Source organism: Mytilus edulis, chromosome 2 (assembly GCF_963676685.1).
Source record: "Mytilus edulis chromosome 2, xbMytEdul2.2, whole genome shotgun sequence".
Classification (NCBI taxonomy): Eukaryota; Metazoa; Mollusca; class Bivalvia; order Mytilida; family Mytilidae; genus Mytilus; species Mytilus edulis.
The window spans coordinates 71496909-71524269 of record NC_092345.1 but is presented as its reverse complement, the minus strand read 5'-3'; the positions used below and the strand labels follow the sequence as shown (position 1 = coordinate 71524269).

General features: G+C 32.6%; 2 long non-coding RNA genes across 2 annotated transcripts; both read right to left on the bottom strand.

Moving 5' to 3' along the window:
- Positions 1-1814, bottom strand: LOC139512842 (uncharacterized). The gene is made up of 2 exons (XR_011662347.1): positions 1730-1814; positions 1-322 (listed from the first exon to the last, which is right to left on the bottom strand). It is a non-coding gene; the product is annotated as an uncharacterized lncRNA (long non-coding RNA).
- A 7534-nt stretch (positions 1815-9348) lies between these two features.
- Positions 9349-22759, bottom strand: LOC139512841 (uncharacterized). Its single transcript, XR_011662346.1, has 3 exons — positions 22495-22759; positions 15153-15244; positions 9349-9568 (listed from the first exon to the last, which is right to left on the bottom strand). It is a non-coding gene; the product is annotated as an uncharacterized lncRNA (long non-coding RNA).
- Positions 22760-27361: the final 4602 nt, after the last annotated feature.

Below are 27361 nucleotides of genomic sequence, written 5' to 3'. Positions count from 1 at the left end.
TTTGATTGATGATAATTTATTTTCTCAACAGGTAATTATAAGGCAACAGTGCCGATGTTTTGGAAAACAATTATTTTCAACTTTATCTTTTATTAACACATATGCCCAGACAAGCAATAGATCTTTTTGCACAGGATGAACATTCGTCGAATTCGTCATGTATCTTTGGACACATATAAAACTCTCGACATTTCTGAAAGTCCATAGAGCAAAGTTCCCAACATTCAGTCTCTACATCCGGTTGCGATCTTGTAATTGACTTTCCATATATTTGAGCAACCATTATTGTCATGAAGAATACCAGTAAAGCTGTTCTAGTCATCTAAAAAGTAAGACAATAACATACATAACTGATTTGTAACTAAGTTCGTCTCAATGTGAACTAAACCTTCATAAATGTGATAAATAATTATACTACATGTACAAGCTGACACCTGATCTGTGTGTCATAATAATAATAAATTATCTTGTTGTTGTGGCTTGATATCAATTCTCCGCATGAAATGAAGATCACACATAATGGATTTAATATGAAAAGAGACACCACCAAGTCGTGAATTTACTTGGCATAAAGTATAACGTGACATACTTCTTTTTCTCCGTCCCAAATGAATTCATATTTAAGTAATAGAAATAAAATACTTTACTAACTGGAGACTCATTTTATGGTTTCAATCTGCGTTTCAGCTGATGGCGAGTATAGCAAAATAAGTCGTTTAAAGGAATTAACCGTAGACAAATAAGTGAAATAATTGGCCAATTGCCCGATTATTATGATATTGAAATAATTTAATTTTGGATGTAACGCGTCTTCTGATTGGCTGACGTTATTTTGTTACGCGCGTTATTCAGTGTGCACCAAATTTTTTATGTTATTTCTTCATAAACAGAAAAAATATTAGTCATTCCTAAAATAAAATAATAAGAGTTGTCATCAAGCGAAATCTAACTCGTCATTCTAATATAACGTGCTTCTTTCGCTTTGAGAACAAACCCATCCTCTAAATCCAATAAAATGAGTTTGCACATGCGTATATTGACTTCTTCAAATAATTAATTTTATCAAATTATCATGGACTTAATATATTTCCTTAACTTTTAAACACTTTTAAACTCTTACATGGTGCACATGATGTTACTAATTCATTTATTATGACTGTTATGTGTTGCATTCCGAAATTGACATATTTGACCTAGATACGATAAACCGTTCATGCTGGCTGTTCAAACTCCTCCCTCTGAAAATCACAGTGCCAGCCGTTTGCTTCTTTACAAACAAAAAAGGGAGGTTCATGGAAGAACCTACACAAACGCTTTTACACTTATACTTATCGGACATAGAAATTACCTTAATTGTCCTATTCAGAATCGAAATAATTGATGCAAGCTATACTTTATTGTAGTCTTAACATGGGTAGGCATTATATTCGAGTTATTTTAGAAATCATACATTGTAGTCCTAATCTTAATATGTATGTGTTAATGATTTCCAGCCTGTTGTTATCAGTTGTATAAGATTTTGAAATATTGCGATTTTTCGAAAGACCTTTCCTGGTGATTCAAGGTACAAAAATATAAAAAAAAATAACCAATAAAACACAAACACGTTTTCTTCAAATCTTTCTTGACGCATTTGACAAGATGATTTGTCTACAAAATGCAAAATATACTATTTTTTAAATTCTTAACAAGTATTCATAAATGCAAACTCATCTGTGCTCGGTCTTACCTTTATTGTTTTCCCTTTAAAAATACGTGAAAATATCTATTGTTCTAATTTATATACGGCCTACATGTATGTAGCGTCAGTAGAGTTCAATAAATCTAATAGGAATTTTGATAATGAAATTTTAATAGAATTTGATTTCTAGATAATTATTAAATTGTAGAAGCCCGCAGCAAGATGAATTGTAAACTTGCTATTCCAATTGCTGTTGTGTCAATTAGTATTGTGATAATACAAATAATTGAAATTAATCATATGTTTAAATGTTTATTAAAAATCGTCCTACGCCTTCATCAAATGCTACTCAACCAATTGTTTTTATGACGATATTGTTGTCTTTGTCAAAAATTTCCTGCGTTCATGTCCGAGTGCTGAATAATAAACGAAAATCCAAATGATGTATCAAGCAACCAACAACCACCAATGAATTACAGTCACATATACAATGTGGCAGGATTACAAATGTTAGTGGGCGCCCAACCCTCCTCTAACCTTGGAAAGCGGTGTAATAGAACAAACTGTACAATGAAATAACGAAAAACAAATATAGTTATCATCAACAAATCGACAGCTACTTCATTACAGGCTCCTGACTTTGGACAGGCACATACACAGAGAGTGGAAGGGTTAAAACATATTTGCAGGGCACTCAAACATCCCATTAATCTGGGACGGTGGTGTAACTGTCACTGTAACAGCACAAATAAGAACAATGCACAGTTCTGATAGTACTCACAGTTACTGAAAGCTAGTTAAGAGCTAAAGACAAGCAATAAAATTAACATGTTAGACTAAACTATCAATCTGTACACATCTTACGTTCAATGAATTTAGTATAGACATCATGAACAGTCAGAGAAAATCACGATCGTATGCAATGTCAAAACACAGGTTCGATAATATGCATAGGTTTATAACAATAATATTTAGCTAAGTGTTAATGCGTTGCTTTATTATTTAATTTAGGTACTATTTTTTTCAAAGTATAATTTTTTTCTGAAGATTGCATCGTAAAACAAAGGGAAATGACTCCTCAATTGCGACAGAAAACAGTTAACTCTTTAGGATTATTATATGAAGAACAGGCAGGCTTCAGAAAGGGGTATGGCACTGTTGATCATGCATATCTTTAATTTGAAATGTCTCATTGATTTGTATTTATTTAGAAGAAAAAAATTGTATTGTGCTTTTATTGATTTTCGTAAGGCTTTTGACTCTGTTGACAGAATATTATTATGGCAAAAATTGTTACGCAATGGTATAGATGGTAAATTGCTGATTGTATTACAAAACTTGTATAAAAATGCAAAATCCTGTGTAAGAGATGGATCTAGTTGTTCAGATTTTTTTGCATCTAATATTGATGTGAGGCAGGGTGAAAACCTGTCGCCCCTATTATTTTCTATTTTTCTTAATGATTTGACTGAGTTTATGTCACATGCTTATAGGGGTCTGAATGTTGTTTGTAATATGTCTCATTTACTGTTTGACAATGATGTCATTGATATTGAAGTGTATTTTAAATTGTGTCTGTTGTTATATGCAGATGACACAGTCATTTTTGCAGAATATGCAGTTGAGTTACAATCAGCATTGAATGCAACGTATTTATATTGTGAAACATGGAATCTCAAAGTTAATACTGAAAAAACCAATGTTGTTTTATTTTCTAAAAGTCGACAGGCTGATAATGTTCATTTTATATATAATAATGACCGTTTATCTGTTATTGATGAATTTCAATATTTAGGTATTGTATTTTCTAGAAAAGGTATTTTTCATGTTAATAAATCTAGACTGGTTCAACAAGCCAGAAAAGCAATGTTTTATGTATTACGTAAGGCAAGAAAATTGTATTTACCTATAGATGTATTGTTACAACTTTTTGATGCTATGGTTTGCCCTATATTAATATACGGTGCAGAAGTTTGGGGGTATGAGAAAAATGATGTTATTGAATCATTGCACTTAGAGTTTTGTAAATATATAATGAAAGTTAAAAAATGTACACCTAATTGCATTGTATATGGTGAACTACAATGTAGGTAGAGTACCAATGTCTGTAATATTAAAGCAAGAATGGTTGGTTTTTGTAAACGTTTTGTTACTGGCAAAAAAAGAGAAAATTTCTCGTATATTGTATGAAATGCTATATAAACTTGATTCTGGTAATGTTTACCACTCTAAGTGGTTGAATTGTGTAAAAGATATTATATCTGAATGTGGTTTTATTAATGCCTGGAATAATCAATATACAGATACAAATTGTCAGTTGTCTAAAAATGTGAAACAGTATTACCACAATTTGTTTGTACATGAATGAAAGGCTCAGATATTTAATACGTCAAAATGTTTAAATTATAGAAAGTACAAGTCTGAGTTTGGTTTTGAAGATTATTTAACTTAATTACACCTTATGTAAGAATCCGGGGTTTTGATTGGTTAATAGCCAGTGTATTTTTCACCAATTTACTATTATCAAATGAATATCGTTCATTTTTAACGCCGCCGGGGTATTTGCTAAAAGGATATGCCTTTTTTACCCTCTCTGCCGTGGTATTTGCCAAAAAATACTCTATCCGACTGGACGCTTGTAACGTCACGATCATCAATGCGTTTTAGTACATTAACATTCGGTGTAATTAAACAGATATATCATGTTATTGAGGGGTATTTGCGAAAAATACCAGTCTTGAGAATGAATTTCCCTCGCCTTACGGCTCGTGAAATTTAACATTCTCTCGACTGGTATTTTTCGCAAATACCCCTCCTTAACATGATATATCTGTTCAACATTGCCTTTTGATCTAAGAATTAATTTGTGTAAATATAGGTGCAGTAGTCATAGGTTACCTTTTGAATGTGGTAGATTTTATAGCATTGATAGATCAGAAAGAATATGTGATTTATGTAACAGCAATGTGCTAGGAGATGAATTTCATTATAGATATGATTGTACTTTCTTTAATGCTGAAAGGCTGAAATTTTTGCCTGCAGATATTTGTAAAGTTAAAAATACTATGAGTTTCTCTAATTTAATGAACAGCAAAGATATATTTGTTCTTGTTGGCTTAGCCAAGTTCTGTAAATTTTTAAATTGTAATGTCAATTTACAAATGATATTTACCTTCCCATTTATTCATGCATTTGTAAATATGTTGTTCATGCATTATATCTTATTTGTTATATTGTTGTACTATCATGCCTCATGTGAGGCCGTTAGTGAAATAAAATGTTTCAAATGTTTCAATGTTTCTGTATCAATAACAATATTTGAGGTAAAGTTTTTATCACAAAAAGTCATGTCCATACAACAAAAAAAGACACATAAATAAAAAAAAAAACGTCTGTATATGGTGTTCAAAATTTTATAGAGTGAGACTAACTAAAATTTTATTCTTAACCATGGTGGATCTTCGTTCATCGCCAAATGAAATATTTAATTACTTAGTTACCGTCCAACGCCTAAAGCCACAAACAGATGCTACCCTTATCGGAATTGATCATGCAAATTATAATGGAATGACATTGGATAGAAATAATATACTGATCTTTATCACACAAATGATTAAACCTAATGGTCTTGAAATGTATTACTACAAAAACCAATATTCAAAATTCCTTTTACAATTTACATTAATGCTTTATATATAATTGTGATACTATAAAAAGATACTTCATAAAACACTTTTTAATTTATTGACTGCCTATATTATCGTCAGTTGAATTTTATAAATCTAACAGGAATGTTCATCATGAAATTTTAATAGCATTACATATTCAAATAATTATCTAAATTAAGATGCCATCGGCAAGATGAGCTTTGAATTTGTTATTCAAATTGCTGTTGTGTCATTAGACAAGTCATGTCATAATACAAATAATTGGAATCAATCAAAAATAAATGTTTAAAAACAAGTGTCCTCCAGTGGTCATTCACTTTCCACCCAACATTTATTATTTATCTGTTGGGAAATAACGATTTAGTTGCTTTTGTCAACGGCTAAAACTGTATTTAAGCGATATACTTATATAAAATCAGTTAAAAAATTATGTAGAATTTTAATATGAACCCTTAAAAAGCTTGGTGTAAATATGTTGTGCGTCTTCTGAACCAGTAAACAAATTTGACGTCACTTCCTTTATACAAACCGATAATCAAAACCGTAAAGATTTGTGCTTCAATTTTGTAACATGTACTGTGACCAAAACTTTAAAAAAATATGTGAAATTATAAGTTTGTTCTGACATGGGATTAAATTGTCATCTCTGCAACACGTGTATTTAGTTCCGGACTCAACGGGTAGACGCCCCGTCCAAAAAGTAAAATCACAAAAATACTGAACTCCAAGGAAAATTCTAAAAGGAAAGTCCACAATCAAATGGCAAAATCAAAAGTTCAAACACATCAAACGATATATTTGCCAAGCGGTATATTTGTCATAAACATTCGTTAGATGATCCTTGGGAACATATTACCAAGAACATCGCCTTTGCAGGAAGTGGGTGTCAAATGTTGTATTGTTGTCAAAAGTGCATGCCTGAGTATTTAATAGGCTTTCTGTTGACAAGAGTATTGCCAAAAAAGAATAAAAAAACCAAAAACAAAAATCTCATTAGAATTTTCTTTCATTTGATTGTACCGTTATACATTTTTGTACATTCATGAAGTGGTATCAGAAATTTTATTCCTTACCATGGTAGTTATAGATTAAACTCAAATAAAATATTGATTTATCAGTTTTATGTACATTTGAACTGTCCAATGCCTATAACTGCATGTCCAAGCAGGTGATTTTACCCTTGCTGAATTGACAAAGTAAATAATAACGTAGATGGCACTGGAGGGCCTATATTGATCTTCATCACATATGCTATTACATTTGTACTATTATACTTAAATGTATATGTCTCCATATGTTCTACAAACATTTATGAAATGTCTTCATTTATAAAATCTATATCAGTTCATATCTACATCTTGTTTTTCTAATACATGAATATGTCTTCATTATAATTAAGTATAAATAATATACTATAACATAATATCTGGAATAGCGACATAGAAGCATTTTGTTCCAGCATCTGACAAATAGATAAACGATGAGTGATAGAAATTTGTAACATTTTAGTTATTTGCTTTCAGGTGAACAAAAAATAACATGATTAAAACGATATTCGGTTGTTCAATACATCTGTTCTATGTATACTTATGGAAATTGAAAACGCAACACTAGATTATTCTATTTTATATCCGTTTTCAAAGAGGAAATGTTTGTAAAATAAATATATAAACATAAATTTATTCATTTTTATTTGTCTGAAAAAAGTCTTTAATTCAAAAGTTGAACTGATGACGTAATGTTCAAAGTTCAAATCATGTGGTAGGCACTGAAACCCTGGTTTTATATTTATCAAAGTTGTACATATATCGATGCAAGTTTGTTTTGTTTGGTAAGGTACACGTGTGTATGCTATTTATAGATAGGTCTGTTTGATTGGATATATAAGGAATGCGGGTAACATTTCATGCACGGGTGGTTTTAAGGTAGTTCAAGTCATTCGAGTCATTGCAGTCAAGTGTTCCAGAGGCTTTTTTCTAAATAAATAATTATAAAAAATTATTTATTTACAGGTTGATAGTCCAGGATGGGTCGCAAACATTGATGTGCCAGAGACAAACAATTAATTTATCACAATACTCATTGGTATTAAATGAATTACGTGTATTTATTATCTGAATAAAATGCACTTGACTTTTGCAAGTGGCTACTCCCAATTGAGAGTTTTGTATTATATTGATAAATGCTTTATGTTCGGTTGAGGTTACGAATTAGAACATAATTCCCCTTATCAATGGATGAGCCACCGTCGAAGGCAATGACTGCCTGCACCCATCGCCAAAATGATTGTCAGAAAGGTCAACCAATTCTGTTGTGCATGTTTTTAGTTCATTTTTATACCGTATGAGTTTGCTTTGTACTATGCATTATAATGTGTTTTAGCAATTAAGTGGTTTACACATGAGTGTTTCAATTTTTTCTCTGCGGTCGACTACTGTTTTTGGCATTTCGGGATATGGGAAACATTTTTGGCATGAATCTTGTCTGCCATGGCATTCGTCGACTTGATTTAGTAGTTGATGTTGCGGCCGTAGACGTCACGTGTCTTGCAAATGACGTTGCAGAATCAAATTTTATTGAAGTTGCAAACAAATCCCGTCTACCTGTTTCGTTGAATATTGTATGGACAGTAAATTAATTTAATTCTTTATTTACAAGATTGATCGTTTATATATATAAATATACAGTGTTAATTTCCATTGTTTAACGCAAGCGTACATTATAGATGAATAAATACGGTTCCTTATTTGTGCATTGTGATTAAAAATTCGTATGTTTTGATTACAACTCTGTCTTGTATTGTTCTGATAGTACTATTTTAAATATTCAATTTCATGACTGTAACATGTATTTCCATCAGTTTACCATAGTACTATCACATGGTTAGGTTAAAAATTAATGGTTAACCCTAGTTTTTAGTGTTTTAATGTCTTACCGTTTTAATTTTATTGACCTAAATGCACGACTCGATTCTCAATTAACATTAAGATCATCTTTGCAAAGAATCCTGCCCAAACTTTTGTGGAAGACGGTTTTAACTTTGCAGTGTTGCGAGAGTTTATGGTCTATGTTGAAGGCAATTGTAGTGACCTGCAATACAAGTATCGTTCAATTGAGTTTAGTTATATGTCTTGTGTTTCTGTCTCTGACCTAGTTTTTCTGTATTTGGCATGTGTATCATGACACTAGACATTGTTACATGACAGTGTACCATGATAAACTCTCGTGCAGGACTGCTGTGTGTATTTTTAACATGGAACTCTTGACCAGACTATGACTTTTTGACTCTTGACATATGCACGTTGGGTGTGCCATCATGATACAGTCAGTGGCAGATCTAGAAATTTTCATAAGAGGAGGCCACTGACGGCCTAAGAGTGGGGACGATTCCGTCACGCTTCAGTGATTCCCTATAAAACCAACCAAAATTTTTCTGAAAAAAAGGGGGGGCGGGCCCCCTGGGCCCCTAAATCCGCCTCTGACAGTGTGTTCCATGGTATATTAACTTGACCTCAAAATATAATTTTCAATTGACCTTGCTTCTGAATATGTGGAATGTAGAGGTATTGTCATACGATGGTGAGTCTAGTGGCACGAGAAACTTCATTTGAGCTTGACCTTTGCCCTTATGTACAACTTGTATATTGTGTTTGAATAAAATTGAGAATTGCCTGATTGGCACTCATACCGCATCTTCTTATATCTATATTAGATATATAGATATATTTCTTAGTATTGTGTACCACGATGTATGTTTTTTTTTATAGGGATTTTCTCGCTTTGTTGAACACCCATTGGTGGCCTTCGACTGCTTTCTGCTCTTTTGTAATGTTACTGTCTCTTTTACACATTCCAGATTTCCATTCTCAATTTTGAAGAACATTTGGTTCAAATGAAAACTAAATCCTTTAATTTCCGTGAAAAATTAGAGAGAACATTTACTGCTTCATCAGTGGCACCATGTGCTGCCAGTTGTGATAGATAATGCAAATGTTTCAATCATTTTACCTTAGATTTTATTTCATGGACATGTAGGTATGGATAGACTATTACATCTTAAACATGCACACAGAAGATATACGCATATCAATAAAATGAACTCAGTGCAAAGCACCTTTAAAGTACACTTAGACAGAGAGCTCAATCTAGTTAAACACTTTGTTATGCTGGTCACATGTACTTGAACCATCACTGTCTGTTACCAAACTGCACCGAGATCCTGAAAAAAAATATGCAAGTTAATTCTATTAGAAGTAGAATTCAATGTAAGTTAATAAGCTTTCACTGAAATAAATGTAGAATATGTATATTTGCCACAGATGCCCCTGCTTGTGAAAAAAAAACATGAGTTAACTTCCACATATAGATGCAGGATTCACGTAATTTTGACCGTTTTGTGACCATAAGCATTTTGTATAAGATTAAAAGCATTTGGTGAGGCAAACTGAGGTTAAAGAACGGAAACATCAGATTTAGCATTTTTCCTATCTTAAGGCCCCGAGTTGACATTTGAATCATTGGTACTCTGACCACATCTTCTTACAACTAAAAACTCAGAACAGTGACGCCAACCAATATCAAACTTGATAGAGCTGTGTTATGAAGTAATAAGCGTTACATATAAGGTTTATAACATTTGATTGAGTCAAACTTTTTGAAGAGAATGGAAACGAAAAATTCAGCATTTTCTATGTTTTTAAAGGGACATGATTACTCATTTAATTCTCGTTTGAATCGTTTTACATAGTCATTTCGGTGCCTTTTATAGCTGACTATGCGATATGGACTTTGTTCATTATTGAAGGCCGTATGGTGACCTATAGCTGTTAATTTCTGTGTCATCTGGTCTCTTTTTGAGAGTTCTCATTGGCACTCATGCCACATTAGGTGGAGGGTGGGGATTCCGCTAACAAGTTTAACCTCGCCTTTTTCTGTATGTATGTGCCTGTCCTAAGTCAGGAGCCTACATGTAATCCAGTGATTGTCGTTTGTTTGTGTTACATATTTGTTTTTCGTGCATTTTTTGTACACAAATTAGGCCGTTAGTTTTCTCGTTTGAATTGTTTTACATTGTCATTTCGATGTCTTTTATAGCTGACTATGCGGTATGGACTTTGCTCATTGTTGAAGGCCGTATGGTGACCTACAGTTGTTAATTTTTGTGTCATTCGGTCTCGTGTGGAGAGAACTCATTGTCACTCATGCCACATCTTCTTTTTTATATTGTGTATAAGTTTTGTAGTATTTGGTTGAGGCAAACTCAAGTTTGGAGAACAGAACCCATTTTTTTGGAACGTTTAGGATTAACGGACTAGGGTAACTAGTGTGCTGGCGATACTCATCCAACTAGCACTGTCATTAACACACATACACAATTTTATTATATGAATATTCAATCTTAATTTTGATTTCTTTATTTTTGGCTGAATGGTTAGGCATGATCTTCACACGGAGTATCGAATTTGACAAATTTATTGTACATTTACATGCATTTTGTTATATTTTATAGGTGATATTTCAACTAATTAAAGCTTACAAACTTAAAGTGATCTTCACTTTCTTTTGCATTTGTATTTTAATATTCTGTTTTGAAAAAAAAACACGATTTGTTACATATACTTCACATGTATTTCTATCAAACCTGACATTATTACAAAGCCAATTAAATAAAATTCAGTCGAACTTGAAAATAAATGTGCAATGAAATATATATCTGCAAGTCGTCAACTGGTCACATATCGTTGGCAAATTAAACAACATATTATCCTAGTTGGGTGGTTTAAAAACTTTTAGAAATATTAACGGAAATAAGGGATGAGTAAAGGAAAAGAAATGAAACAGAAAGACTGAATTAAATAAAAGGATGTTCGATATACTGTATATTTCGGTTTATTCTTAAAAACCTAAAAGATGCTTTATTTTTATCTAGTTTCCTAATCTAAACAATTAAAATGAGATAATAAATACCTTGCAGCTTCCTTTACCGTCGATGCTGAAACGTTTAATTGTTTAATGTTATAAAAGAATTTTAGCGTCTTTGACCTACTTTATCTTTTTATTCGGATACATGCGATTATCTTCTCCAAGTTCAACGGGAACATTAGAATGATCTAGAATAGAACCCAGATGGAACCAAGAAGTTAGGTTGCTATAACCAAACAACCCGGATGTTGAACCAGTTACCATGGTTTCGAACCAAAGAACCCGGATAGAACCAAGGTTCAAAACCAAAAAACCCAGATGGAACCAAGGTTTAGAACCAGAGTGCCCGGATAGAACCTAATTCCATTCGTAATTCTCATTACTTTTTTTACCTTCAACGTATTTTCAATATCATTTATTTATGCCAACAACCAAAGGCTACGTGTGGGTCTCCTCGACATAGATACATACCGATTCACAATTATCAAAGTTTTGAATACAAACATGTTAAACACAAGACAAGACAATATGTACAGGACAAGACATACAAATATAATTTGACTACACACCCATCCATTCACTCGCTCATTCTTACTCACATGCACACGACTTAACACACATGTATGATTCAGTAATATAGAATAGTGATTATGGAAAGACAATTTTGAGCACAATTAGGTCAAATGGAATATGTGTTTCAAACCTTATATATTTTATTACAAGAAAAAAAAGTTAAAGAACAAATAAGTTATTTAGCTATCGAGAAAATCTGTTCGAAGATTATATAAATCGAAACACACACTCAAACAACTCTAAATTAGTATCATCAGACAAATCATCACTACCTTCTATTAATATTTTGCTCAGATAGTTGGGACATAGATTCCGCAACATTGCTATATTTATATCTGGACAAAGCAGATTCTTAATTCCAAGTATATATAGAAGAGTATAATCCGATAGTTCGTTTAGCGGGTGCAATGAATTAAATAGTGCTCAGTGCTTTCAATACGGTTACCTGGACAGAAATCGCAAAACCTATTTAATGTAAGATTATATTTATACAAATGGTCATTAAGAGCACTAAGGCCTAACCGTAATCGAGTATGAATCTTTTTCTAATAACCATGTCCTCGTGAATATATTTTTTTACTACACAAATTGAGATTCTTCTTTAACCTTTTGAAACTCGCCAAAGCTGTTGCTGTAATTAGTTCAGCTGACAAACTTTTCCAGTCTCTAATCGTAGCTAGAAGAAAAGAATTATAGTATGCTACTGTTCTTTACCTGACGGGTGTCAAGTTAGCATGTCGTCTTAAGTTATGGTTTTCAGTATTATGATGGAACACTGGATGAAAATTACAGAGATAATCTGGGACAAGATTATTTTTTATTTTATACAAGTATGTAAGTCTATGAACTTGACGGCGTGTTTTAAGAAGCTCAAGACCAACCTCTTTCAATAAAGTGACATGTTTTGTGACCCTGATTGCCCCAGTAGATATAATGCAGGCACGTCTCTGTAAATGTTCAATGTTTGCAGAATCGGCGCTAGAGCAGCTATCGAAGATGACATCTGCATAATCTAGCAATGAACGGACAAATGTTTTATATAATTTTTCAATGCATAATCTAGGTAATATATGTCGCGTCCTCAAGATATTGTTCAGTTTACTGTGACATTTCTTACAAATATCAGCAATATGATCGGTCCAAGAAAGTTTATCATTCAAGATATTTCTAAATATTTATGGTATGTAACTCTCTTTATATTTACATTATTTAAGATCAATGGAGGGTAACGTGGTATTTGCTTCTTCTTAGAAATAATAAGATACTCAGTTTTTTCTGTATTGAATGTAACACACCATTGCTGGACCCATGAGTTCAACGTGACGAGGTCACTGTTCAGAGTTTGAAAACAATCAGAGATGTCACCAATTTGTTTGACAAGGGAAGTATCATCAGCAAACAGTTCGATATTGCTGAAAATTCCATCTTTAATATTGTTAACATATATAAGAAAAAGCAGAGGACCGAGTATAGAGCCCTGGGGTACACCAGCATAGGTGTTTTGACTCGATGATATCTGACAATTGATTAATAACGACTCTTTGCGTACGACCTAATAGGTCAGTAAATTGAATTCCTGACGTGAAATTGTCTGATAACAGCACGTTCACGTATTCCTATCTGCAATATTCTTAAGCCTAGATTCAAATTTCCATTTCTTAGTCTCGGCAATGTAGAGGGGCAACAATTCTTAAAATGTTTCACGAAAAACAATCCTTCCGTAAAATCATTTATGGGTTTCAATTTTTCGCTTTAAGAAATTCGTGCGACTTCAATAATCCGGTGTGTTTAATAACCTCAGATGAGGAGATATAGAATTTTTGTAACCTAAGCATGAATAGTAGTTATGTGAGACTCAATCATAATTTGCTAAGAAAAATCACTAAAATGCGTTTCTTATGTCAGTGAAGTATACATATAACTTATAATACCTTACTTAAAATTCGGAGATGTATTCCGGTAAAGGGGAGATAGTCTAAGTTGAACCATATTCCATTGCCTTCATTTTGCAAAAGAGATATAAAAACCTTTTATGTGTTTTATCATGTTACTATAATTTGTACTTTTTATCACATATCAGTATTCATTATATATACCGTTTGTTTTCAAATGTTTTTTGTAACATGATTGAGCTTATTTTTGATATGGCATTATGAACTTACATGTAATTATAAGACAGTCATTGAACAACACATTTATGTAAGTATAATTTTGCTTCTCATAAAGTTTATCAAATTTTAAGTTTTCACGTAAATACAATTATTTTAACTGTTTATATGCTTCTTGTCATTTAATGTACATTTATGTTTACATTCTATAATGAATCATGATTGAAATTAGAATGTTTCTTTAATGAAAGATGTCAATTTGTTGATAATGAAGAAATCTTTAAAATGGGTACCGATGAATGTGTACATCATGCTTTTGTGGCCACAGTGGTCGTGTGGTGTAAATATTAGAAGTATATTTACTGTATAACTATAGCCTGCCAATAGGTTATGAGTTCGATCCTAGCACGTGACAAGTGTGTTCGATTTCAATTAATTGACTAGGATTTCCAGGTCCCCTGTTTAGATCGGTGGTTCTCTCCAAGAACTCCAACATCAGCCACCAATACCAACTGGTTTTCACGATATAGCCAACGGTTATACACCACCAATCAATTCTACATGATATCTAAATCAGTTGATGTATTAAAATGCATAAACTTCATGGTTTCGGGGGGAGCTAAAGTCAGTAAGATTTAACTTTTAGAAAATAAAAACATGCGACTTACTTTTATTTTTTACCTTTTATGAGTACGATGAAACCTTTTCATATATAGAATGTACTGATATTGTAGTGATATAGATGACGACGAATACGAAACAAGGTCCATTGCATTTATCATTTTAACTTGTCGTTTCCTGTTCACCTGATATTGGAAAATGTTTATATGGCTAAATGAAGTCTGGCAATTTTGACATGTGTATTTCTTTTTTCTGGGTTTCATGTGGACTGAATGCACGTGATTCAATATTGTGTCTCGTATTCTAGTGTGGCCTTAAATTCCGCATTGCCACAAGGCGATTTTGTTTAGGACTATCTGAAGTAATTAAAACCTGTTTTGAAACTTTTGAGTGTACCCTTTGTCACCAAAGCTTCTTGCATGCATACTTAGTAATGCACACTTATTCCTTATTTGTTTATGTAAGCCTAACGTTGATTTGATGAATTTAACCCAGTAAACACATTAATAATAGCTGTCGTTTTTATTGTGTCATTATTTTCTTTGGCATGTTTTTTCCATGTCATTCTATTAAAATTACCTTTGTTATTGTCCTGTATCAACATTTTCTAGTGTGTATATTAAACGTCCTCATCATACAGCCTTCACTTTTAATTCAAAAGAAATGTTCATCTGAAAAGGAAAAAATAAAAACGTGCAAGTCTCGTTATAAGAAATGACGAGACGACCACAACCACATCCAAGAAAAAACGGGAAATGACTGGTTTGATAAAAGTTCGTTTATAATTAATGACAAATTAAGTATCTTTGCACCTTGTGTGTTCTCAAACAATGTCAGTCAAGTCAGAGTTTGTGTCCCACATGTATTGTCCCTAAAATAAAATACCTATATACGTTCATATAACACAGGTACACATATCGCATCTTTAAGAAATGCGTAACCCCATATGCCCGCGTCACACTGTCCCGATTTTTATATACGATGAACATCCGAATGCGAAAATTGTAAGTTCGTACGAAGTTGGTCCCGATCTCGTTAAAATACCCCAAAGTGACCGAAGCAAGTACGATGAATAACGAAGTCTATACGAGGGTGCCGAAAGTATATACGATAGCAAAAGATGGACATACGAAGGTTAACCGAAGACGGTATTTAAGCTTCATATCTCAGCCGAAGCCTACAAGATGGATCACGAAGGCTACATGATGGATTACGATGATGGCGCGATGGCCATACTATGTCTAAAAGACGTCGTGTACAGCTTACGATGCATTTAGATTATATGCCGAAGGCATCACGCGTTTTACATTGTTTGATCAATATTGAATATACATTATATTGTACATTTAATTTTTGGTTTAATCATAAGACGGAAGACCGTGGGTATTTCCAGTTACTGAATAATTTGGTTGATTTCTAAAAAAATAGTTTATGTATCAAATATGCGTATTCAATTTACCATTTTCTGCTTGTGTCATATACAAATATAGTGTCCATATTTGTCTCCAATATGTTACATACGAGGGGATGCCACGCTCGGCATTACCTTGTTTGAACTGTAAAATGTGTGCACTAGTCTGAATAATCACCCATAATTATGCCCATGTTTACTGATCTATCTTAAAGGTAAGGTAATGGGTTCGTTGATCCCTTTTTATTCAAAAAGAGCTCTTTCCAGGAGAATATCATAATAATATAGACTAAAGGAAGGATGTGGGGAAAGCAACAAATGCGGCAAAATATGACATATAGAAAACAAAATGTTTATGGAGTAAACATTCGTGTGACAACAACTCAGACGATACATAAAAAATCAGAATAATGAAGAAAAAGTTGGTTTCCCTATATAGGTGTACCTGCAGTGTTGGTATACGAGGCGCGTTTATGATTTTTATTATGTGTTTTGATATGAAAAATTGACAAAAAATAATATTTTATTTGTAAAAGTAAATCCTGAGCCTGTAATACCTGCTCTTCTTGTTCCATTTGAATTAATAGAAACAACGCTGTCGCCTTTCTTGTTCTCATAGAATCATATGATATGAGGTCCACGTTTTGTGAACGGCTTTCTTAACTGTCGTGTTAGACTGACCAGTGCATATCGCGCAAGGCACTTTAAATGTATTTAAGCGCGAAAATTAACTTACATTTAGCTGGATTTATTGCATTTGTAGTTCCATCTTGTCACATTCGTACTTTTATTTGATGGCATCACGACGGGATTACGAGGTCTTCAAGAAGTCGTGTTGCCATCGTAAGACCTTCGGTTAGCTTCGTGATTCATTCGTGTAGACATCATAATGTCAAAACTGCCCGATGGAAACGATGGAAACACGAATGCAATACGATGTTCAAAGATGCATTTCCGGTGACATTACGATGGTGAGGATGGTGATACGAACTCAACACGAACCCTAAACATCGGACGCACCTTCGGGGATTTTTTAACATGTTAAAAAATTTAGAACCCTTCCCGAAGTTGTCCCCGAAGGCTAGAAAAAGTGGCCGATGGTTCTACGATGGTTAAAGATGGCACTACGAATAGCCCGATCTGGATACGATCAGTCCCGATTTTGAAAATTTCCATAATCGTGTTACCATCGGCGTAAAAATCGGGACAGTGTGACGCGGGCAATAGCGAAATTTCTCCATATTTCGATAGTCGTCTATCTCACTGAAACGCGTTTTTACCCCCTCTCGTAAATCTAACTTATCTACACAATGGTGAATGCAATGCTTATCTTTGTTGTCAGAATTGTTCGTCGTTGCAGAACACAAATACAAAACAAACACTCATACCATATCTTCCTATATCTATCTACTACCTAAAAAGTATTTCAACACCCATCAACTTAACCCGAACCTGGTAAATTAAAATAGTTTAAAACCCTTTTAATCTGATACTTGTTAAAACCAAACATTTGAAATATTGACTGAAACCTAAATGTATGGAACTGGGTTGAAACCCTAATGTATGAAACTGGGCTGAAACCTAAATATATAGAATCTATTACAAAAGTTAATGTTTGAAACAAATTTAAACTAATTAAACTTTAGTATGAACCTTTATTAAAAATATATCTATAACCGTCGGAACAACATGGTAGTACTAAGATATGGTATATCAGCAAACACCAGAGAATGCCAATAGTGAGAGATGTGAAACGCAAAACTTTACCACCAGCCCTGTTTGGAAAAATTTGAACCGAACCAACTGTCTCAACCTTTCTATTCATTGCTTTTAGTCCAAATAATTATGACGTCTTGAAAGGCTAATATTATAGATATAGGAAAATGTGGTATGAGTGTCAATGTCTATGAGACAACTCTTCATCCAAGTAACAATTTATAAATGTAAACCATTATACATGTATGTCAAGGTACGGTCTTCAACACGGAGCCTTGGCTCACACCGAACAGGGTTTAAAGAAATACTTGTATAAAACCATTCAAATGGGAAACCAACGTTCTAGTCTATATAAAAACGAGAAACGAGAAACATGTATGAACTACATAAACAGCCGACATCTACTGTACATCAGATTCATGACTTAGGACAGGTGCAAACATTTGCAGCAGGATTTAACGTGTTAATGGTACCAAACCTTCTATAAAATGGGAAAATTCAGAAAGATATCAGAAAATAAATACATGTAACTATAAAAGAATTATAACATTCTTAAACTGTATCACTATCATTAGGGTGTCATTTACTAAAAATTAAGAATGGAAATGAGGAATGTGTAAAAGAGACAACAACCCGACTTAAAAGCAGAAAACAGTCGAAGGCCACCAATGAGTCTTCAATACAGCGAGAAAATCCCGCACCCGGAGTCGTGCTTCAGCTGACCCCTTAACAAAATTGTTTACTAATTCAGTGATAATGGATGTCATACTTAACTCCGAATTATATAAAAGAAACTAAATTTAAAAATCATAAAAACTAACAAAGACCAGAGGCACCTGACTTGGGACAGGCGCGAAAATGCGGCGGGGTCAAACATGTTTTTTCACAATGCGAGATCTCAACAATCCCCCTATACCTCTAGCCAATGTAGGAAAATCAAACACATAAAGCAAAACGCACAGTTGAACTCTTTTTAAAGAATATGAAACAAAAGAAACTAAATGACAATGATACATAAATTAACGAAGGACCAATAGCAGTCACTGACATGCCAGCTCCGGACCTCAATTAAACTGATTGAAAAATTGTAAATTCATCATATGAAAATCAAGCACGATTCCTCCCGTTACGGGTTTAATATCATACCATCATAAAATATATGAGAAGAACATAACCCGTATCATGCCAACAACCGGTTATAGAATAAATGTGTTTATGTCCGATGGTGAATCAATATTAAAGCAAACATATGCCATCTTTAATGACCGGACAACAGTATCGTAACAATGTTCCTTCTTAAAACTAGTAAGTTTTTTTCAAGGTTTTGTTAGTTTTTGAGGTGATTGCCGACATTTTTGTGCTTTGTAAAGAAAATTACCATAAAAGATTGGAAGTGAAATACCTGAACGTATAAGATGTCTGCATGAATAATGAATGTTTCCGGCTGCCAATCAAAAGTTACACACAGGCTTGAAATAGAACATAAATCAAAATGAAGATGCTGACATAATGACATCCTCCAGTTTTTTGTTTAAGAGTTTAAACTTGTTAAATGTGGAAAAAACGAATTCAATATCAAAAGGCAAATTGAATACTTGTATTTAAATCATTACATGATAATTATCTTAACTATTCACAAGAAAAACTTTCATTTGACTGGTAGCCAAAATTAAAATTAACGTTCAGCTGATAAACAATTATATCTTCCAAAGCCAAAAACAACTTTTTGAAGAAAGCAAGTACATAATCTGGTTCTCAAATATGGAACAGTTTACGAAATGAAATAAAGATGAGTAATTCACTTGTATCTTTTACACAAAATGTTACATGTTTTTTTCTTATATAGAAAAGGGATGAACTCACATCTTCTACATAAGTCATTTTCCCGCGCAATAAGTTTAATCACCAACATTATGATATTTCAAACAGGGTCAGTAAAGACTGATTAAACGATGTATTTGTTTCTACTTTTGTAAAGTTTAACAAACTATATTAAATGGCACACAACGTTTACTTTAAATTTTGGTTAGAAAGAAATGTACTCAAAATCAGTTTATTAGAGTTTCACATGAATGTCGCGTGAACCTCACGTAAATTGCACGTAAAATTCATATGAATTTTTCCCGCGTGGAAATCACATGTTTTCTTACGTGAAATTCACGTGAATTTATAAAATTAAGTAATTAAAATAACTTCCAAATTTGCATGTAAAGCTCACGTGAGATTCTTGTGAATCTCAATTCACTTGAAAGTTGCAAGAACATTTTCACGTGAATTTCATGTATTATTAAGCTCGTTTTAGGTGAATTCCACGTGAAATTTTCCCCCTGAATATCATGCGAGCAAAATTTTCCTGTGTATATCAATCAAAATCAAAAAGTATATTTTTACAAATTGATATAATTTATATCGTAGAAGTTAATTAATGGTGTTATCATCCACCATTTTCATTTTGTAAAATACCAGAAGGTAACCAAACATTTAAGAACTGATATTATTCCCTGTAATTATTGTCTGTAATAATTGCTCATTTATTGAACAGTAGACTCGGAGTCATTTTAAAAAAACTTCTTCTCCATTTGCCTTTTTTTCAAAACTTGGGAGGTGTCAACTCAGTGGCGGATCCAGGGGGGTCCGGGGGTTGCACACCCCTTTTTTTTGGACGATCAATGCATTTGAATGGGGACATGTGGTTTGACCACCCCCCTCCCTTATTCTGGGTTGGGAACCCCCCCCCCTTTTTTTAAATGGCTGGATCCGCCCCTGCAACTTGATTTCATACTTTTAAATTGTGATTATATCTTCAGTGCACATCAAATTTTGTTTGAAACATAATATGACGACATTGCCATACGTTGGAGAAACCTCGATTTAATAAGCTTGGAATATGTATTCATTTTGAGAAAGTGATAAATGTCATTGTTTATGGAGGCGTCAACATTGGCTGCCGATTCAGAATGGAATTTTGTTATGAGGTCAGATTGAACTCCGATATAAGGAAACACACGTCGATCATAGTGCAACAATGCAAATGTCATAATATATTTATTCATTAATAAATTGCTTAATTGTTTTAACATGCATTTATTTGCATAATTTTATTTATCATTTATTTCATACCTTTTCATCAGTCATTGCCTTCTTTGTTGCATGTAATCAAACATGTAAATGTTGTGCAAATGTTGTGCATGACATTAATTAGACACCTATTACAAAAATGTATCCCACTATTAAGCTTGATTTAAGTGTGATGTGACGTAAATTACTTTATTTGAAATCAAATTGATTTTTTCCTAATATATATTGTATGATATACATATACATATACGGAAGATTCTTTCTATATGGCGAAAGAAAGCATATTACTTTCTTTACTGTCGTAAAATGTTGTGGTTTTTTTTTTCTAAATCCAAAATAACATTAAAAATATTTTGTGTGGGAAAATAACGACGATATCCGTAACCTATATATTATCCTGATTTAGAGTAATTTCTCGCAATTTGATTGGCTGATATTGTCCTAATAAATTTCAGTACGTCAATTGGAATTATCTCCCTTATTTATTTCGTCAATTGGAATTATCTCCCTTATACCATTGACCTAATAAAAAAAAAACAAAAAAAACCAATTGAGTTGCTTTGTAGTCATAATATTTTTTATTTTTCACATTTTTTGATTTAATATCTAAAATATATTTATTGATATTGTCCTAACATTGAATTTGAATATAATAATATGTAATATAACAAAATCAGGATAAATTCGTTACACAGGGTTCAATTATCCTAATACGGAATTTATCGGGTCAATACAATTCATATCGGGTTTGGCTTCGCCTCACCCGATATGAATTTTATTGACCCGATAAATTCTCGTATCAGGACAATTGCACAATGTGTAACTAATATTCTACCTCTGCATCGAGTGTGATACGATATTTATCCACTCTCGACAGTTAAATTTTCAAATTTAAAACGCGAGGCTCATGTTAATTGGCATGAATGTACACCATGCAACGAGTGTACAACTGAAGGATTCGCCTGAAAACATACACTAGTAAACCTAAGTTGTTCCGTTTGGAAGTGCCTTTGTAAGAAACGTGTGAGACCGAATATTTTCACAAATAAAAGACAGGTTATTTCAAATGACTTTAAAGTGTGGTATCTATCCTGAAACATAACAAAACTTATAATATTCCGTCAATACATTTAATTTTACTTGTAAACATATACTATTATCCTATTATACTTAAGATTCCCAAATTAATGTTTTTTATATAGAAATTAAGACTTTGACCTTGAGATACGGCATACCTTCACATAACGATTGTACGAAAATGAGGTGCATCGGACAATCAAAAAGAATACGAAAAGCAAAACATGATATGGTAATATGTATACTTTGCTTTTCAAAAGGAATATCTTCATAAAACAAACAAACTTTTTAAAACTAAAAAAACATAATTATTTGCATATCATTCTGTCCACGACACTACAACTGGTTGATACAGGTTCTTTCCATAGATTTGCTGTAGAGTTTAATTTTTAGTAGAAATGTTAAACCGAAGTCTTCTTACAATATCAACTGTCTAAGGACAGAAGAAGTCAAACTGCATATTGAAGATAAAGATCGAGATAAATCAAAGCAAAAAGAGTACTTTTGATTCATATCGTCAACAAGAACACTCAAAAGTTGCAGTTATAGGAAGGGCAGGAATATTTTGCATGCATTGAGAAGTGCCATTTGACCAAAATTATCAGGAGTATACATACATATGGTACATTAATCCATTACCTTTCGTTAAACAGGCTCATCTTTGTAAATGTACATGACAATGTAGAGAAAAGAGCCATGTGTATTTCGCTGAATATGAATTACATCCGAATAAAAGACGTCCAAGGCCATTTTGTCATTCATAATTTACACTACAGATTCTCAATAGGAAAACTGCTTATTCTTTCCAATAGGAATTGTGTCTAGATATCCTTCATACTGTAGTGCTTTGGAAGATAGTGATAACGTCTTGGTACAGCTCAAAAGGGCATTATGTCAAAAGGCGTTATATCATATTTCAAGGTATATAAGGTTAAAAAAATCTGCCATTCATTTTATTATTAGAACACTTTTAAAATGCAAACAGCATATGTATGTTATTATAATTATACATGAAAGTGAAATACTAATGGAGATTGCATGATGACAGTTCATATTAATTTATCATACAATAATGAGATTCTTACATGTTTCTCATTTTAATAATGTAAATAGTTTGCCAAACGTAAATAGTTGATACTATACACATTTCTTAAAATTCGTATTTTCTACTCTTTAATCATAAAATATCACTGTACATTACTAATTAATGTAAGACTTCAAGAATCATGTAAGGAATTTGGCAAAATGGAAATTTAATTTAGCTCACCTCTGAAAAAAATAGATGAATATATAAGATTTTTGAAAAATCTATTCCAGTTTAAAATGTGAGCGACTACATATAAAATTTTGTAAACTGGTTTTAGGTGTTCATAAAAAATCCATGAATTTTGGAATTTTATTCGAGCTAGGACGATTCCCACTATATTATGATGTGATTAAATCCATGTTAAATTACTGGTATCGTTTGGAAAATCTTGATTCCCAATTTTCTCTTCTTAAAGATGCTTATGTAACATCACAGAATCTTTATCATTCAAAAAAACCATCTTGGTATGGCTCTATGAAGTCAATTCTTGAAATGATCCCAGACATCAATCATCTATCTTCACCATTACCAAAAATTAATAGCTTCAAAACTAATATGAAAAAATATTAAAATCATATTTTATAGACTTGTGGAACACTGAATTGGTAAAGCATTCAGATGGTAAACTTAGAACTTATGTTACATTTAAATCAGTTTTTGGAAGAGAAAAATATCTTTCCATTATTGGGAATTTTGAACAGAGACGAAGCTTAACAAAACTCAGAATTTCATCACACCACTTAAGAATTGAGTCCGGAAGGTATCAGGGTACTCTCCTAAATGACAGAACTTGTACTCGTTGTAACTCCGGAGATGTGGAGGATGAATATCATTATTATTCCAATGTGTTAAATTTAATGATGACCGCAATCATCTATTTCAAGAGATAACTAAAAGTTGCCCCAACTTTTTAACTCTTAACGCAAGAGATAAACTGATATGGCTTATGAACGCAGAAGATATTAAGTCTATTCTCACTGCTGCATGTAAATTTATTTCGAAAAATTGTTAATTATGTGGCTTTCTTGTCTGCTTCAGACACGAGGAGGACTGTGTAAATACTACAGCTCCTTCAGTACCGCCCCTTGGTGTCTGTTGCAGTAGGGAAACCTACACTATTCTCAATACCTGTTTACTGCAGTATATGTTATTTGCTGTGACTATACATAAACTTTTTTCAGTTGTGTTTGTTTTTCTGCATCAGATACGAGGAGGATTGTTAGAGCTTTTAAGATCACAATCCTAGAGCATCGTCCCTTAGTGTCTGTTGCAGCTAAACAATCATTTATTTTATATTTTATATTTTATATTTATACATTTTCAGCAAAATATTATAAAATCAAGTGAGAAAAAAAAAAGTAAATAAATAAATGGGGTTTGCCACATCTCTGGAGTAGCAACTCTCAAATACTTTTTTTTATTAACAAATAATACCTGTATGACTATTTCAATAGTTTATTTTACAATGTTATGTAAAATACTGTATGTTGTATCAATTATATTATATATGTTATGTGTATATGCCCCCCTGGGGACCTAATTTGGAAAATAAAATTTATCTTATCTTATCTTATCTTATAAGTACTAAACTTTCACGTTAAAAGTCAGATGTAAAAGTATAAGGAGGTGTGATACCAGTAAATATGATGTGGAATTAAGAAACTATAGGTTACAAAGCGACCTTCAACAAAGTGAGAAACCCATACCGTATATAAAAATAAATCGCCCCCACATATGATCAAAAATAGCTTATTAAAAATCATATCATGAAAGATCAATTCATGTTTCTATGAATAAAACAATATGAATAAAACATTGCGTTATTGTTGAAATTAAAATGTCAACATAGGGGCACCTCCTAGCACGCATAACACAAACTGGGGTCAAATAAAGTAATGAAAATGCATATCGGGTATTCCGAAAGGTTGTTGTCAGCTTTGACGTGATAATTCATTAAGATATAACAAGGTACATTTGTACATCATTATGAATTCAAATAAGTCAACATATAATCACCGCATGTCATTGTCAAAGCAAAAGTGATTTATCTTGTAAACTGACATCTGTTCCCATTTATGTACTTATACATTGTTCAAGGAAATAAACACTCTTTTTTATATTCATGCAAGAAGAACAATTCTATGTATCAATAGTATAGATATAAGAAGATGTGGTATGAGTGCCAATCAAACAAAACTCCATCCAAGTCACAATTTGTAAAAGGAAATCATTATTTGTCAATGGATGGTCTTCAACACAGAGTCTTGGCTCACATCGAATGCAAGCTATAAGAGGGCTCCAAAAAATGACTTTAATTGTTAAACCATTCAAACGGGAAAACTAACGGTATAATCAATATAAAAAAACGAGAAACGTGAAATATTTATGAACCACATCAACAAACGATAACCACTGAACATCTGACTTCTGAATTAGGACAGGTGCAAACATATACAGCGGGTTTTAACAATTTAATAGGTACCAACCTTCACCCTTACATTTGTACCTCAAACAATAGTGTAACATCACAACACAGAAAGACAAACTATAAAATATCAATTGAAATGGCTTAACTCAATCAAAAGACATATTAAGACAAACAAGTGAATACACACTGAACGAATAAATTTGATATATGACACCCTGTAAATACAAAATCAATAAAATAAGGGGTGAGATATAATAAACAATTTAAAAAAGTGAACCCTTATCTTGAACAAAATGCCATCAACTATAATCAGAATAATGTACACAGGTAAATGAAAATAATTTTGTACAGTAATGAAGAACGGAATTCAAAGTTCGAGAACAGGAGTGAAAATGTATAGTCATAGCAAACAATTATCAAAGCCTGTATATTAAAAAAAGAGAGACGAGAAAGTAAACATTAAATAACAAAAAGCACAAATTGTATCAACAGATCACATTAACACAAAAGAACGATTAAAGTTCTCATTTGATTTCAATGTATTGCTATATAAAAACAAAAAAAAAAGTCGATTCTGCTTTGTTCTTTCTTCTGACCCTGTGTCTACCATTAATTTTGAGCAATCTTAATTTAATACGTTCTCTTCAAATAAAAAAAAAACTGCCTCGGTGGTCTATTGGTATCGTGCTCACCTCGAATATGGTAAATCGTGGCTTCGAATCCCTGCTTCTGGAGTTTAAACAAGCATCAACCCACGCTTTCATCAAATAAGAAAAATAAAAAATGTACAAATACATACTGCCTTGTACAAAACCGGCCATTTGAACGAGTGTTTAACGTACTAATTCACAAGGTTACAGAGCACAGAAATATGTCAACATACCCGACGCATTATTCCGACTCTTACCCGTCCAATCTTTGCGCTTACAACTGAATTACGAATGCACATCACATTCCATTGGTTTGAGTTGTACTGGGATTGAACCCACAACCTCTTGCATTCGAGTTTTAATAGTTTAAGATGAAATATTGTAAAATTCCGATAGCTATTTTTTCCTTTTACAACTGATTATTTAAACGGGAACATACGTTTCTTCGCTTTTCAATACTTTTTTTATGTTTCGTAATAAATCAATGTCACTAAAATGATCGATTTATGAGGGTCTGAATTGGAGGGGACAGCTTTATTTCTGCATTCTTAAAATTGTTTAGTCAATTTTGCACTATTCTTTTTTATTTTTTCTCTCCATTTTACTCGATTCTATATATTTGCCCTGTTTTTGTCTATTGTTAAAGGTATTTTTGCCATATATTCTGCTCATTTTGTCCATAATTCTAAATAGCATACTATGTGAGAGAAAAAACAGAAAGAGAAAGCAGGTAATATTTTTGCGAGTATTTATATTTCACCAATAAATGTTTATGGAAACACACGTTTTGTCAGACCGAAGAAAATCTGATGTTCAGTATTTGTCGTTTGTTGATGTGGTTTATAAGTGTTTCTCGTTCTGTTTTTTTTATATAGATTAGACTGTTGGTTTTCCCGTTTTAATGGTTTTACAATAGTCATTTCGGTGTCCCTTTATAGCTTGCTGTTCGTTGTGAGCCTAGGCTACGTGTTAAAGACCGTACTTTGACCTATAATACTGGTTTTTCTTTTACAAATTGGATGGAGAATTGGGTCATTGGCACTCATACCACATCTTCCTATATCTATGTACAATATTTCCATCTGTCCTTTACATTATCAAACTACCCGACTGAGCAATGAATATGGTTTAGCTTTAACTCCTGGTCAATAAAGTGTAAAACTGTACAGTAATATACTGACTGACTTTTGAAACGCAACACTCATTTTATAGATTTTTTTTTTACCAAATCATGGTTGATCCTCATACAACAACTATTCATGCTTATCACACTTCTTTCTCTTTCGACAAAATCATCATCTGACTTACCTGTGGTTATTGAACATACAGGATTATTGAGAT